The sequence below is a fragment of the Mus musculus genome, chromosome 14 (genome assembly GCF_000001635.26).
Source record: "Mus musculus strain C57BL/6J chromosome 14, GRCm38.p6 C57BL/6J".
Taxonomy (NCBI): Eukaryota; Metazoa; Chordata; class Mammalia; order Rodentia; family Muridae; genus Mus; species Mus musculus.
The window spans coordinates 63,243,675-63,259,745 of record NC_000080.6 but is presented as its reverse complement, the minus strand read 5'-3'; the positions used below and the strand labels follow the sequence as shown (position 1 = coordinate 63,259,745).

Here is a 16,071-nt window from a genome sequence, read left to right as displayed (position 1 = left end):
TATGGGTCAATAACAGAAGCAGAAGAAATGTCCAGATGCCTGGGTACTAGTGACCTCCCAGGACCCTTCTTATTCATTGTGAGCACTGGAATATATACAAATCCACAGGACTGTTAGGAAGGTAACCTGGAAATACAATACTGGACCAATTTTGGAATGGTTTGTCCTTGGTCCAAGATGGCCATAGGATGTCCATGTGCCTTTACCAAATCATCAAGTCTCCACCTGCCTACACCCATGCCTAGCTGGGCAGATCACTAACCCAGCTCTCTATAAGGGGTGAAAGCTAAACCAGGTTCCCTGGCCTGCAGACCCCCATCTCAGAGGCTGATTGCTAGCCCTCCTCCCCTGGAGATCACATTAAAGTGAAGAATATTTACCCTTGAGATGCAGCAGTGAAAAGCAGGTTGATGACCCCTGGAAACCCCTAGTCTTGGCCAGCTACAGTACTAGGTATGACACTCAAAACTCAGTGACTCACGAAAGCCTGTAACCCTTTGGGTGCTAATTACATCATTTGTATTGCCCCAGCAATGACAAAAAGGCTGGCCCAGAACTGATATGTGGGCCAAAGGTACCTGAGGTCATGGTCACCACTAACAGGGACTCTGCTTATGGTATTGATGAAGCATCACATGGCATTGTCCCTAATTGAGCCTCTCTGAGCTGGCATACAGTGGAAAAGACCATTAGGCAGATGTCTCTGCTATACCCCTGACAGTGTGTAAAAGGAAGATTTACATAGTATAGGGATGGGTTGAAACTTCCAATTTTCTGAATTAATCAATTCAGGGTTGCTTGGATCCAAGGGAGGTTGGCTTCAAATTCACTATAATAGCTGAGGGTGACCTTGAACTCCTGATCTTCCTGCTTCGATCTCCTAAATGTAGGATCACAGACCTTCATCCCCACATACAGTTTGTGTGGTGCTGAGAATAAAAATCAGGGCTTCATGCACACTAGGTAAACAGCCCCAATTTTTAAATTTTAATTTGATATTTTTGAGGATTTATTTATTTTTATTGCATGTGTGTAAGTGTTTTGTTTGCATGTATGTATGTGTACCATGTACATACCTGGTGCCCTGAGAGGTCAGAAGAGGATGTGAAAGTCCCTGAGATTTGAGTGACAGATGGTAGTGAGCCACCATGTAGGTTTGGGAAATGTAACCTGGGTCTTCAGCAAAAGCAGCCAGTGGTCTTAACTACTGAGTCATCTCTCCAGCCTCTTAATTTAAATATAAAAACATGAACAAGAACTATTATATATGCCATATCTCCAGCCCCTTAATTAAATATAAAAACATGAACAAGAACTATTATATGTTAGAAACTATGGGATTATTTTTCTTACAAGGAAACTGACATTTAGGGGAGAAGTGTTCACATGCAGTTAGTTAGGTGTGGAGAAAATAAAGAAATAAAGTATGCTAAAGGCCGTGGAAGCAGAGACAGAACAGAAATTGACTCTGGAACAGGGATGGTAATTTTAAAAGGGGGATGAACAATAAGATCATGCTTGCCTGCTTCCCCTTTGTGTCCCTCACAATACTGACACATTGCTCAGAGGAACAGTGTCTAGACACCAGGATCCAAGCACTTGAGTTTCGATCTTTATCTTGCATATGCTCATACTAGGCTAGACAAGGTACTAGATAGCTTCTGCTGTCCCTTTCTTTGCCTGTAGAATGCCAAAGCAGGCTGTGCAGAGTGAGCTGTGTTTGTCTGGCAACATGCAGAGAATATAGCATACCCATAGTACTCAATGAATGTTTACCCAGGGAATGGTTAAAAGTTCCCATATGCAGTCCAAGCTTTTCATTGCCACTCAAATGGGTCTCCAATGCACATTTTTGTCCTTTATTTTTATTTTATGTATATGGATACTTTACCTGCATGTATATATACACAACATATATGCAATGTCTTGTAAGAGATCCAAAAGAGGATGTTGGATCCCCTGGGACTGGAGTTGGTTGTAGGATTTCTTGTGGATGCTGGGAATTGAACCCAGCTCCTCTGGAAGAGTAGCCAGTGCTCTTAACCACCAAGGTATCTTTTCAGCCCCCTTTCCTTTGTGTTTGAGACAAGATCTTTCTATGTAGCCCTGACTGTCCTGAAACTCACAGAAATCCCCATGTCTCAGCCTACTGAATCCCAGGATTAAAGGCATGTACTCTGGGCAGTACTTCCCATTTTGAGTTCTTTGTAGAAGACATTTATTATCTATGGTTAAGACTGACTGAGCCCGCCGGGCCTTTAATCTCAGCACTCGGCAGAGGCAGAGGCACTCGGGAGACAGAGGCTGGCGGATTTCTGAGTTCTGAGGCCAGCCTGGTCTACAAAGTGAGTTCCAGGACAGCCAGGGCTACACAGATTAACCCTGTCTCAAAAAGCAAAAAAAACAAAAAACAAAAAACAAAAAACAAAAACAAAAAAAAAGACTGACTGAGCGCCCCAATGGCTGGGGGTTCCCACTATGTGTGAGGCCAAGATCATGTCCCTCCTATAGTCACTTGACTGCTTGACAGGATGGTAAAACTTGGCAACATCAGTTTATAGAGCTCAAAGACACACACAAAATGTTGCTTTGTAAAGGGATGCTCAAAATGACTTTCTATGACTTTCACACTCATCTGGTGACCTGAAGCAGACCCAGGAATCTGGACTCTCAGACTGCCAGTTGTCTCAGCCCTACTGTCCTTCAGCTAGGCTGAACTCTTCCAGAGCTCTGGGCCACAGCAGTTGAGTTATGAGGAAGGAGTTCTTCCTCCCTCTTTTTCACTGGTCCCAGAGAAAAGCCTATTTTCTAGTTCTTGCGTGGCATGGAAAGTTCCCACAACTGTCTGGGAATTCAATGTCAGGGCTACTGGAGTGGGGCATAAGCCTCTAAATCCCTACCACCACCACCACCACCACCACACACACAAGGTGGGGAGGTTCCAGCGCTGAGTTTCTCCATTAGTTTGCCTCAAGTGAAGGTGCTCTGGAGTCTCCCATTAGTGTGCCTCCCCCACCCCGCCCCGTTCCCACAGAGAAGGTACACCTAGGGTGGGGTTTGGAGACTTTCCATAGAAAACGCTGCATAAGCAGGGCAGTGGTGGTGCACGCCTTTAATCCCAGCACTTGGGAGGCAGCAGAAGCAGGCGGATTTTTCTCGAGACCAGCCTTGTCTACAGAGTGAGTTCCAGGAAACTGAAAAAAGAAGAAGAAAAAAACAGAAAAAGAAAACGCTGCACAGGTGAGGCTCGCAGGAGCTGGGGCAACTGTTTCTCCCGTGGGTTGGTCCTCAGATAGCAAACAGTCAGGCAGCTTTCTTATTCATCTAAAAGGCCAAGAGAAGAAAACACTGGGTCTAGCCAAGATGGAGGAAGGCGCAGCCTGAGGAGATTGGAGGTTGGGACTGAGGTGAGGCCCAGTGCACCTTTTCCATCTTAGTAACCCAAGTGAGTTAAGGAACGCTTGCTCTACTGGAAACCGAGCCGGTACCAAAGGGACCTTACTGTCCTCATCTGCGGACCGGCTTGTCTTTAGTTACCGGCCGGCCTATCTTATCTGTCATCTGTGACTGTATACACACGCAAGAACTGGGCTAAAATAGTCCAAGAGCTGAGCACTCCACGCCGCGGAGTCAGCCTTGGCCGGGGGTGGCGCTGCGGAGCGGTAAGAGCGGAGGCCAGGGCGCACGGGGCCGGGAAGGAAGCGCGGCCGGCGAGCGGGGCGCCAGGCTCGGCCTTCTGCGCCCCCGAGCCGGGCCGGGACGCGCCAGTAGGGCGCTGGCGGCGGCCGGGGGCTGACCTCGAGCGCCGGCGAGTCTGCGCCCTCCCACCGGCCCGCGCTCGCCTCCCGCCGCCTCGGGTTAGGCGGCGGCGGTCAGTGCGCACCTCATCAATAAGACCTGACAGGCCGCCGGCTCCGCGGCCATCCATCAAGCCGGGTGGCGAGGGCGGCGAGGGCGGCGGGCACGCGGGGTGGGAGCCGCAGCCTCCCGGAGGCTCGCGATGCTCGCACCGCTGGGTGGCGGGCAGCGCTCTGCTCTCCAGCAGAGTACGACACCTCACTCGGCTCCCCAGGACTTAAAGATAGATCAGATTACTTAGAAATGGTCGGTACAACCCACACATTGTGTGGGTAGGGAAACAGGCCAGACTGGGTGTTGGCACGCCTGGGGCCTCAAAACTAACTGTTTGGAGAATAAGACTTGAGCTGAACCGGGCGGTGGTGGCGCACGCCTTTAATCCTAGCACTTGGGAGGCAGAGGCAGGCGGATTTCTGAGTTCGAGGCCAGCCTGGTCTACAGAGTGAGTTCCAGGACAGCCAAGGCTACAGAGAAACCCTGTCTCGAAAAACAAAACAAAAAACAAACAAACAAAAAAAAAACCTACGCGCCATCCACGCCGGCACCCGGTACAGTCAAGAGCCACGTAGGACTAGTGGGGCGGGATAAGTCGAACCTGTCAAACACATTAAGAATAATAGGCTCCAGGAACTTGAGGTGTAACTTAGCTGGTAAAGAGCTTGCTTGGTGTGCCAGAAGCATTAGGTTCTATCCGCAGCACCCAGGACACTAGTCATGATGGCCTGTGATCCCTCCACTTGGGCAGTAGAGGCAGGAGGATCAGAATTTCAAAGCCATTCTCCATTCTCAGCTACATAGTTCTAAGCTAGCTTGGGCTACATGAGACTCAATTTCAAGGGGGAATAGGAGGCTCCTTGAATTGATTTAGCATTTCCAGTTTCACTCTCCTTTTCTACCAGGAAGGGAGCATGCTAGCCCCTCATAGTTTATCTGTTCCTTATGCTGTTTACAGAACTCATTTCTTTACTGAACAGGCCAATCAGAGAAACTTAAGTTTGGTTTCACACCAACAAAGTTTTCATCGCACCTAGCAGACACTTAGCAGTTTTCATAAGGGAATTGTTATGAAGCATATTTGCTGGGGGGGGGGTGGCATGGGGGTAGGCGGGGACAATGACACTCTGACTCAAAGTCTGTAAAAACCTTGTAATTCAACCTCACTCCACCTGATTTTTTGGGGGGGTGTGGTGGGGGTAGACGGTTTGAGACCGGGTTTCTCTGTGTAGCCCTGGCTGTCCTGGAACTCACTTTGTAGACCAGGCCGGCCTTGAACTCGGAAATCCACCTGCCTCTACCTCCCAAGTGCTGGGATTAAAGGCGTGAGCCACCACTGCCTGGCTTACAGACCTGATTTTTTTTTTTTTTAAACTCAGGCCTTTCTAAGGCAGGTGGAAGCTGTTTTGGCCTGGCAGAGATCCCTTCCTTTTTCTTTCCCCAAAGTGTGTCTGGACCAAGGTGTTCCAGCTGCAGACCCCAGCATCTCACTACTTGGTTCTTCCTTTCCCACCTCACTCATTATTTTCCTACTGTTTCATTAGCAAGCCCCCATACCCACCCTGCAACCACCTCCTCCCACCCCCAGTTTGGACAAAGTACCCCAGCCCAGAAACTGACCAAGCTAGACTGCTTTATTTCTAACAGGAAATAGGATGTTTTGTGAAGCTTGGAATTGTCTTGGGTACAATTTCTCATAAACATCACCTGAGTGTAATGACAGTGTCAGGGCATTGGAGCACAAGGAGAACTTTGGTCTTAGGATATCATCTTGGGCTCGAAAGGCTGAATTTCCAGTGGTTTTCCTTAGCCCACTCAGCACAGCTAGCATAAAACCTGTTATTCCCCCAAGCTTTGAACTTGGCTTACACAGAACTTGACTGCACCAAAAAAAAAAAAAAAAAAAAAAAACACCAGTCTTGCTGACTGTCCAGGCTTCCCAGCCCCAGTGTCCTTCTCCCAGGTAGCCTAGCAGTTGCTGCCTGAAGACTTCAAACTAAGGAAGACCAAAAGTTACAGGCTTCTCGGGAGGCTAGGGTAGGATCACATTTGCTCCTTTGTCAACCTCTATACAGTTTCCTGTGAAGTGTGTGTGATGTTGGCAGCACACTCAGGATGGAGCTCTGTGAAGCCAGGTTGAGCAATGGCTGAGGGACAAGGCTGGAGTCTGCATCTCTTAAATAGAAGCCCAGAGCTTCCTGGGTATCTAAATCACCCTCCTGAGTGGGAGTCAAACATGTGTCGGGGTGGTGGAAGCTCCCTGCAGTCTTGAGAACCAGGCAGAGAAGAGGGTGAGGGGACTGAAGAATTTTATCTTGCCTCACCAACATCTTTTTTTACTGTTAGATTTATTGACATGTACTTTCCAAATTGTAAACCTACTCCTTTTAGTGTACAGTCCTACATCTGTTGGCAAACACCAACACAATCAAGATGTCAATTGAATAATCCTAACACTGCTCCTAAATTCCTGCACTTGCTCCCACACCCTCAAATAACTCTGCCTCATCCTGTGGTCCTGGCTTCCTCTGATTTGACTTCAGCACTATGGTTGTGTCTTTTTCAAAATGCCATGTATAGATGGTTCTTAAACATGGTCTTTTGAATCTGAATCTTCTTCCATGGCACTGATCACGTTACATATTATTCATTTTCTTGGGTGTTGTTGAAATTCATTCATTTTTGTTGCTGGCCATTATTCCATAGTGTGGTTGGACAGTTTATCCGTCTCCCACTTGAGCTTCCTAGTTTAGAATAATTATGAAAGAACCTATAGGGTTTGTTTGTTTTGTTCTGTTTTTAAGATACCTGTGATGCCTTTTAGTACATGAGACAAAACATGGAGAACCTAGGCATGTGGCTCAGCCCGTATTAGAGTACTGCCCTAGCATGTGTGAAAACCCTGGGTTCAAACCCAGATCAGAATAAAACTGGATGTGGTGGTGGTAATTCTAGGACTCTAAAGGTGGAGGCAGGAGTATCTGAAATTCAAAGTCATCCTTCATCCTCAGCTGCATGGTAAATGTGAGGCCCCCTTGGGCCACTCTGATCTTGTTTAATTTTTTTTAATTAAAATTGCCAGGCCTTTAGTGCCAACACTCTTGGAAGGCAGAGGCAGGCGGATTTGAGTTCGAAGCAAGCCAAGGCCTACAGAATGAGTTCCAGGGTAGCCAAGGCTACACAGAGAAACCCTGTCTCGAAAACGAAACACAAATAAATAAATAAATAAATAAATAAATAAGCAAAGCTACTCCATCTTACATTGCAAATGTGAGACCTGTTGGACGACCTTCAAAAGAAAGAGCAAGAAAGACACCGGCCCTAACAAAGTAGCTGGTGGAGTAAGGGCAGGGGACGCTACTTTTTTGAGGAATCGATCGCTCTTGATTGATTGGTGGCATAAGTTACCAGTTCTGCGATCCTCCGCCCCACTCACTGGAAAGTAGCGTGGACATCAGGAAATAGGCATCTCTGGAGACTTCCTGGTGGACGGGTTCTGCCCCTCTCCCCAAGGAACAGCACTACTCTCTGTGTTGCTGGAAGTGGAAGGAGAAGCTGCTTGGTTGAAGCGGGGCACCTTTCTACGGGTACCCATCAATCCACTTCATTCGGGGGTTTCTTTACTCTTCCGTTGTTCTCCCTTCAAATCCTGGGGTCTTAGCAATTCGTTATTCACTAGCATCTCTGGGGAAGAACTCAGGGTTTAAAGAGAGTGCACCCTGTCCCTGGTGTAACCAAGTATGAGGCTTGTCTGTCAGAGTTGACTCAGTTCTGAAAACTATTATGTGTGCTGTGATGGCAACAGGAGTCCTAGTCGCCAAGGCTCCATGCTCCCCTTCTGCCTTCTGTGGAAGGAGGTGCTTGAACCAAGGGAGGGGAAGAAACAGCCACTCCAAAGGCACCTGCTACAGTGGTGGGAATTGGATAAGCGTAGGCTTTGGTGCTAGTCCTTGACTGGAAGGCAGGGCCAGACAGGGTGGTTAGTCACTTCGGGAACAGTGTTACCTCCAGCCTCCTTCGCTGCCGCCCACCCTCTCACCCCCATCTCCCTCCCCAAGCTCTAGTTCAGACGCTGTTTTTGCACTTGGTCTTCGAGCTTCCTTGACATTTTCCTGTCTCTCTGGGCACGCCAAGTCGCGGCGCCTACTTGGGCGTCTCTGGCTCGGGGTCACCTCTGGCTCCGCGCGGGTGAGGTGAAGGGTGCTAGGGTCGCAGGCTTTCTTTCCGGCCACCTCGGTGTGAGGCAGTAGGCCTCCTATGCGGAAGCAGGGCCAAGCTGACGCTTAGAACAGTAGGTCTCTGGGGTCTCTCCGGGTCGTCCCTGATGTGTGCGTGTTCGGAGTCCTTCAGGGGAAAGCGCTGGTGTCTAGTTGTAGAGTCGGAAGAGGGAAGCCCAGCAGTTCTGTAAAGCCCTGTGACTGACGGGGACGGTGGTGGGGATCCAAAAGAGGCAACCCACCAAGGGCTGCTGCTGGGTAGCTCTGACATCTCAGAAGGCTCAGGCCGGTATAGTTCTGTTCGGGAATGGTCTCCTCCTTTGGCACCTAGCCCTAATCCTTCTGACCAGTTTTGTGTGTCTGAAGCCTCCACTCTCAAGCCGACCCCCGCCCCCATCTGCCATTTGACATTCTACCTATTTGATGTGTTTTCATCTGTCTTCATTTTATGGAAAGAAGCTGGCTAGGGCAGCGCCAAGTTTTCACCCTTGGAAGTTCTGAGCACCTTTCTGCCTTCCCCCACTCCTGGTCTCTATTTCTGTCTCTGTTCCTTTCTCTCTTCTTGTTTTGCTGTGGTTGTTGTTGTTGTTGTTTGTTGTTGTTGTTTGAGACAGGGTTTCTCTGTATAGTCCTGGCTGTCCTGGAACTCACTCTGTAGACCAGGCTGGCTTCGAACTCAGAAATCCGCCTGCCTCTGCTTCCCAAGTGCTCTCTCTCTTTCTTCTTGTGTTCATGCTCTCCACTTTCCAATTTTCTCCGGTCCTGATGTCTGACAGTCTCCTGTCCTCCCAGGATTTAATAGATCTGGACCCTTTGAGAAATCAGAATCATGCCGCAGTATCCCTTGGTGGGCTGCCTCTCTAAGATCCCCACCACATTCCCTGCCATTCACAGCCTCATTGGTACTGAGCTAGCTTCGCCAGTTAAACTTGACTTCCAGCATCTGGTCTGCATCCAGACATCCATTCTTCTTGCTCATCTCGAACTTTTAGCGTTACCTGAGATATAGCCTAGATGTTGATGGGCAATTTGTAGACAGGGATATGCACAAGCTGGACTGGATTAGCACTCTGCAGATCTGTCCCTGGCCCCAGTGCCTTCCTCTGCGACTAGATGGAAAGATTCTCATAGACCAAAACTTTTTTTAAAAAAAGAGCTTTGCGCTCTCCCAGCAACACCAGAAATTATTATTCCTCTATTAACATTCCTCTTGCCTAGTAATATGTGATTTTAAGGAAGGAAAAGGCAGAGCCAGGGGCATGTACAGCTCTGTGAGTTTAAGATCAGCCTGGTCTATATATAACAGGACTCTGCCTCAAACAAAACAAATAAGCAAATCTTTCTTGCAAATTCAACCATTCAGCAAACACTCCTTGAACACCTACTGTGCATTAGCCTCAGTTTTCACCTCCTCGAGCTTTCTGGAGGGTGTGGTGATGTGAAAATTAATGCCAGCAACCACAGACAAATGAATTTCTAACCTCAGGGACAAAAGACCTAAGGATAAATCAAATGGATGTTTAATAGGGAATTAATTAATGGCACTCTATCTCTGGGCAACTTTAAAAGAATAAATGAGGAAGGAGCCCCCCCCGCCCCCGCCTGTGAACGAATTGAATCCAGTGCCAGTCCACCAGGAATGATGGCAGAGGTGGCTCATTAGATCTGTAAGAGACCAGCCCCTACAGAAAATAGTCTCAGAGCAGATGATCGAGTTCGTGTGGGACCTCACCTCCAGAAGAGGGCAACTCCCTCTCTCTGTAGCTTCCTTTACCCGCTTTCTGGACGGGCGCCCTTCTCTACAGAAGAGTAAGGGAGTCCTTTGGGAAGCAGGAAGCAGAGTGTCTGTGGAGAAAGGGGTGCCAATATCAGGACTGGGCTCCTGGGCCACATGGTGACCTTGTCGAGACTGGTACTCCGGACTGAAGACCGTCCCTATTCACAAAGCCTCTGCCATCATTCATAAACTTAGCAAAAAAAAAAAAAAAAATCTTTTTTTTACAAAAAGCTTTTTGAATTTTCTTAGATTGTGAGGCACCGTTTTGTTCTAAATTGAAATTGAATTTTTAAATAAAAGAAACAACATTTAGAGGCTAAAAAAAATTAAAACGACTGTAACAGAGAATATTTTACAGCTACTATTAGGATATTAAGAAATAAGGTGAGAATTTGGATTGGAGACCCGCTGCCTCCACCCACACTTTACCACGTAGACTCTGAGTCCCAACCTTTCTGTGTCATTTTAAAGATGAAGATAATAGCTTTGTCTTCCTCATTCTTCCTTTGCAATGTGTCCCCAAAGAAAAATTGTGGGGAGCTTTTCAGGCCTCTTCTAGGAATTTGACAGAAATTTGAAGGCAAGTTTTATCAAAAAAAAAAAGGTAAAGTAGGAGAGTGACCTGTAGTTTAGAAGTGACTATGAAATATGCCACCAACTGGTCTCCAGACCGGTAACACTGGGAAGCATTTTCTCAGATCTATGAGGAAGGCACCCCTTCATTTTGCAACATTGCACAATTCTTTTTTTTTTTTTTTGTAACATTGAACAATTCTTTAAAAGCTAAACTATTAAAGAGGGCTATTTTCTTTTATGGTGAAACCTCAAGATTTGACTCTAGGTGTGGGGCTAGTTCTGGGATGTGTGGGCACAGAGAATTCACAACCATCCCTCTTCTGCCTGGAACCCCAAGAGCTGAAGGTCCAGGGCTGGGGGAAGAATGGGTACATAGACTTGGCCTTGCAGGTTCTTTGTTTTTTGTTTTTGTTTTCTTTTTTCTTAAACAAGATGTGGTGTGTCCAGTTGCTCTCTTGGAATTTTCTGCTTTGAGCAGGGTAGTCTCGAGATTCGGGCTGACAGTCACAGAGGAAAGGGACGTGGTGTCTGTGGTGTCAGGCTCCGTTGTTAGGACAGGAGACCGAATTCGTTCAGTGCGGGTCACTTTGTGCATCTAGCCCAAGTCCTTTGTAGATCCAGAGGCACGGCTGCACCTGAGGTATCTGTTCTATAAGACCAAGCTGGATTTCTGTATCTTACCTCTGGCTCCCTTACCAAACACTGGAAACTGCCCAAGCTCCAAGCTCTAGTTTCTTTCCGGAACTCGTTTCTTCTCTCACTGTGCGGCTTGTGAGTTGATTCCCGTTGAATTCGGAGGGGCATCTGCCTCCAGAAATGCGGACATTGTGACGACCAACATTGACCACCGTTTAAACCAAATCACAGAGGTCCCAGAGGGCACTTGCTGGTGCCCAATTCCTGGGGGGGGATCTCTCTTGGTCTCTGTGTGAAATCCAACATCTGCTGTTTGTTTTGTGTGTGTCGTCGTCACCCTCCCTTCGAGGAAATTCAAGTCTCAATTCCTACGTACATCGTGTTCATCCTACAGTTTCGTTTCTGCTAGCTAAGAGGCCAGCTTAAGTCTCAGAATCCTTCGTGAAACAAGAAATAAAATGTATTCTTTTGTGCTGCAAAGATTATTTAGGAATACGGCTCACCTAAATCAGTCTTATTACGGAAAGCTACAGACTTAAGGCTGGATCATTAGACTCTCCACCTTCACTCTGAGCAAAAAGATCTAAGAAGGTTGAAGGTGAGCCTGCCGCCTCTGCCCAGAGACCATGGGAAAGGAAAGTAGAAAGGGGAACGTGAGCCGGGTTGAGCCACCCCCACCCCATCCTAGTGACATAGTCCTTAAAAATAGCCAAGTCTGATCCTCAGCGTTGCCCAGCCCCCCTCCTCTCTTTGGCCTCCCTAGTCTGAGAGGAGCCGATAACCCCCCTCCATCTCCAGCCAGCAAGGCCTTGAAATGCTCCCCGCTCCTGGCAACGCACAGAGGTCGCCTAGTTCTGGTTCCAGCAGAGGAAGGGAGCAACTGAAGGACCGGAGGCAAGGGGAGGAAGGAGGGAGGGAATGAAGAAAAAACCAAAAGCGCCCAAGAAACGCGTCTGGTTTGACTCTCAGCCCACACACCGGGAAAAATTTGTTGTGTGGGACCCAAAGTGTGGGGGTTAAGTCACAGGAAGCTGAAACAAATGTCTCTGTCCCAGGCGCCTTCAGAGTCAGAGATCTGTCTCGGGCCTCCCGCTCGCAGCAGTCAGCTCAGCGGGAGATGCCTGGAGACTCCTGGAAAGGAAAAGCGGTCTGGGATGGTCTTTGGCTGATCTTAGCAAGAGCGAAGGATCACCCGATTCCCTAAGAGACTTCACTGAGTCTCTCAATCGCACTGAGCAAAGTATCCCCAGACTATCTGGGGTACCCTCCTTTAAACCGTTAGAACTTGGTTTTCAGGAAGGCTGTTGGGTGGGTAGAGGTGGGGATGGCTAAGACACAAGGAGAATGTCGCCTGGCAGCTGTTGGAGACCTTGGCGACACAGAGGCGTATCACACATGGCTGTTCCCCCAGACACTTAAGCCCCGAGCTTCAGACTTCATGGGTAACAAAACCAGGAACGCTAGGTTTGGCCCCGGAGCTTAGCGCATTTTGGTCTATGAGGGACACTACAGTGAGGCAAATCTGAGATCTAAGGCACACAAGTCAGAGAAAGAGAGAGGGGGGGGGGAGGGGGAGGAGGAAGGGAGGGAGAGAGAGGGAGAGGGAGGGATAGAGGGAGAGAAAGGGGGAGAGGAGAGAGAGAGACAGAGAGACAGACACGCCTCGTTGGCTTGGGCTGTGGGCCTTTGGCTTCGTTTCTCTTCTGCTCACCAGGTAGTTGAGGGTTTCTTGTAAAATAAAGCAAGGGCCACGCCATTCTCTGCATTCATCCGAGAGTCTCAGAGGAGATGTTGTGGGAGGGTTCCTTGATGCTCAGCGATGGCCTCTGAAATCCTCAGAATACCATCCCTAAAACTTTACCAGATCTCGAACCTGCAGGCCCTGATTCTGACTGGCATTGTTTAGGATTGGGGGGGGGGGCTGGAGAAGGGACCCTAATCATGGGGCCCCAGCTTCCGGGGCGCCCAAGGGCTCAAACTGGCGGCACCCGGGGCTACTTCGGTAAATCAAGCCAGAGTGCGGGCAGCTCAGCACCCCTGACGGGCCTCAGTTTTCTCTCCTCTAGAGCCGCTCTGGACCTCGGGCCCCTTCGGTTTGGAAAAGAGAATTCCCCCGGCGCAGCCGTGCTCAGTCCTTCCTCTGGGATTTTCCTGAGATCCCCACGGGTTGGCCAAAGTCCCACGGGTTTTCCCTTTCAATTGGCTCGGCGTCCCAGCCTGTTCCTAGCGCCTGGGTTGCTTTTGCACTGGCGGGGCAATAGCAATAGCAATCTGCAGTCAGTCCTCGAACTGCGGGAGCCGGTGCCATCCCGAGCCTTCTCGGGCTGCACAGGGTTCTTACCAGGTGGTATTCCAGCCCTCTCCTGACCCCTCTAATCTTGTATTGGAAACCGGTGCCGGGGAGAGAAATGAGGGCTTAAAAGAAGAAAAAAAAAAGTTTAGCCCAAAGCGCGAGAGCCACCAGAGAGCTGTTATCTGCAGCTGAAGGCTGTGGTAATCGATGGGTTATTTTTACGCGGTAATAGGGCCCTGTGATTGCTCTATTAACCTTTAGACCTGTCTGAGGGACTCTCCCCTCACAGCTCCACTGCGCCAGGGCCTACAGGCACTGACGCCGACTCCAAACTAAGGTCTGGCACCCTCCCTACCCCCACCCTAGGGAAGGAACTACAGTCCTTGAATGGGCTCTAAGGTTAGAGACCAGGCTCCCCACCCCCACTTCATCCTTTTGATTGGACCCCAGTCGGTGAGGGCTACAGGGAGTGATGAGAAGGGACGGGAGACCGCAGGAGTGGGAAGAAGTGTCGGCGGCGAGGGGTGCGCGTTTTGTATAAATACATAAACTCCTGGGCTGGTGGAGGTTCTCGGCGCCTTGCAGTCTCCACCGGCTCGTGGGAAGGAGAAAAGAGCGCTTGCGTCTCTAGGCACTGACCTTAAGGGCCAGTTCAGGTTTTAGTGCCTCCTGACCCTCTCCCGAGCTCACTTCAAGGGCCCCGTAGATCTGAGGCTAGCAAGGCATCCCGGGTGACCCAGTGCCCCACCGGCGACCATGAGCCCAGTGTGCGAGGTCACCTTCTCCTCTACCAGCCCCGCCCCTTGAACAGGGCGCTGGACGTGGACCACTGAGAGTAGGGAGGAAAGAGAAGGAGAATAAACACGATCCTTGGCAGAGCAGCAAACCGCAAGGACGTCGGGCTGCACTGAGGGCAGAACGGAGCGCCCGGCACTGAGTGCTTTCCTTCCCCGAGAGTTCCGCGCGCATGGACTTTGCCTGTTGGGGGAGCTTTGGGAAGAGTCCTGCGGGCGGGCGCCGGGCGGAGGTGCTGCCGGGTCCGGGCTCCCCCGCCCCCGCCCTTGCACGTGACTCCCTTAGGCCAGTCAGCGCAGGCGATCGCTACGCGGGGGCCCGGGGAACCGCGCCGGGAGCAGGGGACAAGCCGGAGGCCCGCAGAGTGGCCGCCCGAGGCTCAGCCGCAGTTGCAGCTCCGCGGACTCACGGAGATCGCGCCGGTTTTCTGGGAAACTGGAGCTGGCCAGGTAGGGTTCCCCGAGTCCCTGCTCTTTTCCGGGGCAGGAGAAACTCACAAGTCCGCCGCCCTAGTTTGCCTGGAATAGGGAGGTAGGTAGCTGGGAAAGGAGACGCCGGTCACTCCAGTGCCCCCAGATTGGCTAAAAACTGCTCCGCTTTTGACTTTGGCCTAGCGAGGACTATTAAATCAAGTGAGACTGATTAGCAGCAAAAACTGATGGGTGCTGGAGAGGTGCGTTTGGATTGTTTGGGAGGGAACATGAATCCTTTTAATCCGTCCTGTTTGCAGATTCTCCAACTCTGCCTTCCATCCCACTGGCCAGGGCCCGTGTAATCTCTCTGACCGACTGACCCTGGACAGGCCGCATAGCCCACACTTTGGGGTGCAGATAGGATAGTGTCTCCAGCCTGCCACGCAGGGAGTGCAGAGTGGCAGTGGCAGGCAGCCCTGGGACCTGGGGGAGGGCTGGAGGCCCTTGGAGATAGGCTCGGAAACTTGCGGATCTCTTCTGCTTTCTGTCCAACCTCCTCAAACTCCTCTAGGGCTCAGGAATTGTGTGTGTTATGCACTGCTGAATACTACCCACATACACCGCTTTCGGGGAGAAAGCGACCCAGGGCCAAAACCCCGGCGGAAATCAGGGATAGTCTTGGGTAGTCGGCTCAAGCTCCCCTGATTCACGTATTCTATCGCTTGGATGTGACCCGGGAGAGTTGGCAGTTGTTACTCTTGGGGAAGAGATGTCTGGGTGATGAACTTTCACCAGGTGGAAGGAAAGAGGGGCTTTTCGGTTGAAAGGAAGAGGATAGTGAGGGACCCGAGGCAGTAAAGGATCCGGGGAAATAAGGCCGCGCTGCTGGGAAGCACCTCGGGAATTTATTTCCTGTACCTTTGGAAAAGGAAGGCAGCCAGGAAGGACGCTTCGGACATTAGAAGAAAGAAAGGTTACCTGGGGAGATTACGGAGGGTTAGTGTATAAGTTGGTTAGTGACCATTCTCAGTGTGGCGGGGACCGGAGAGACCCGCGGGAGCCTAAAGGAAAGACCTGTAAAAAGACACATTCCAGCGCGGTGTATTTTCTGACTCTCAAAAACAGGTTCCAGAAAAGCTGTGGACTAAATCCTGAAAAGAGAAATAATTTTCTTTCTGTTGGGGAACTTGGGATGAACGTTGTAGGGTGATTTGAAAGAGAGAGAAAAGTCTAGGCCAGGCCGGACTAGACTTAAGTGAAAAGATGGAGGTTACTGGGCCCCAGATCATAGATAGGCAAGAATCCACCCAGGAGAATGGTTTCTGGCCTTTCCAGAAAAGAGGGATATCTTCTCCACCTTCTATTGTTCTAGAAATTCAACATCAGGTTAAAGCATCACTCATTTGAAACTTCAGAGAGCTTCTGCCCACAAGCCTGCGATCCCAAACGGATTTAGTGCTTGCAGTTTTTCAGGCTTGCACATTAACACCACACGTATACTGTAAGTTAGAT

The 16,071-nt window shown here is 49.8% G+C and overlaps 1 protein-coding gene across 4 annotated transcripts in view; it reads left to right on the top strand.

The window, feature by feature from the left end:
- The window catches only part of Gata4 (GATA binding protein 4), a 72,799-nt gene that overhangs the window by 11,967 nt on the left and 44,761 nt on the right, over positions 1 to 16,071 (top strand). For 2 of the 4 annotated variants that reach the window (NM_008092.4, NM_001310610.1), the window contains exon 1: positions 14,475 to 14,595. The exons of the other annotated variants lie outside the window; for them this stretch is intronic. The gene's annotated coding sequence lies outside the window, so the exon portion shown is untranslated. Of the gene's footprint in view, positions 1 to 14,474; positions 14,596 to 16,071 lie in introns of those variants that run through there. 4 annotated transcript variants of the gene reach the window in all.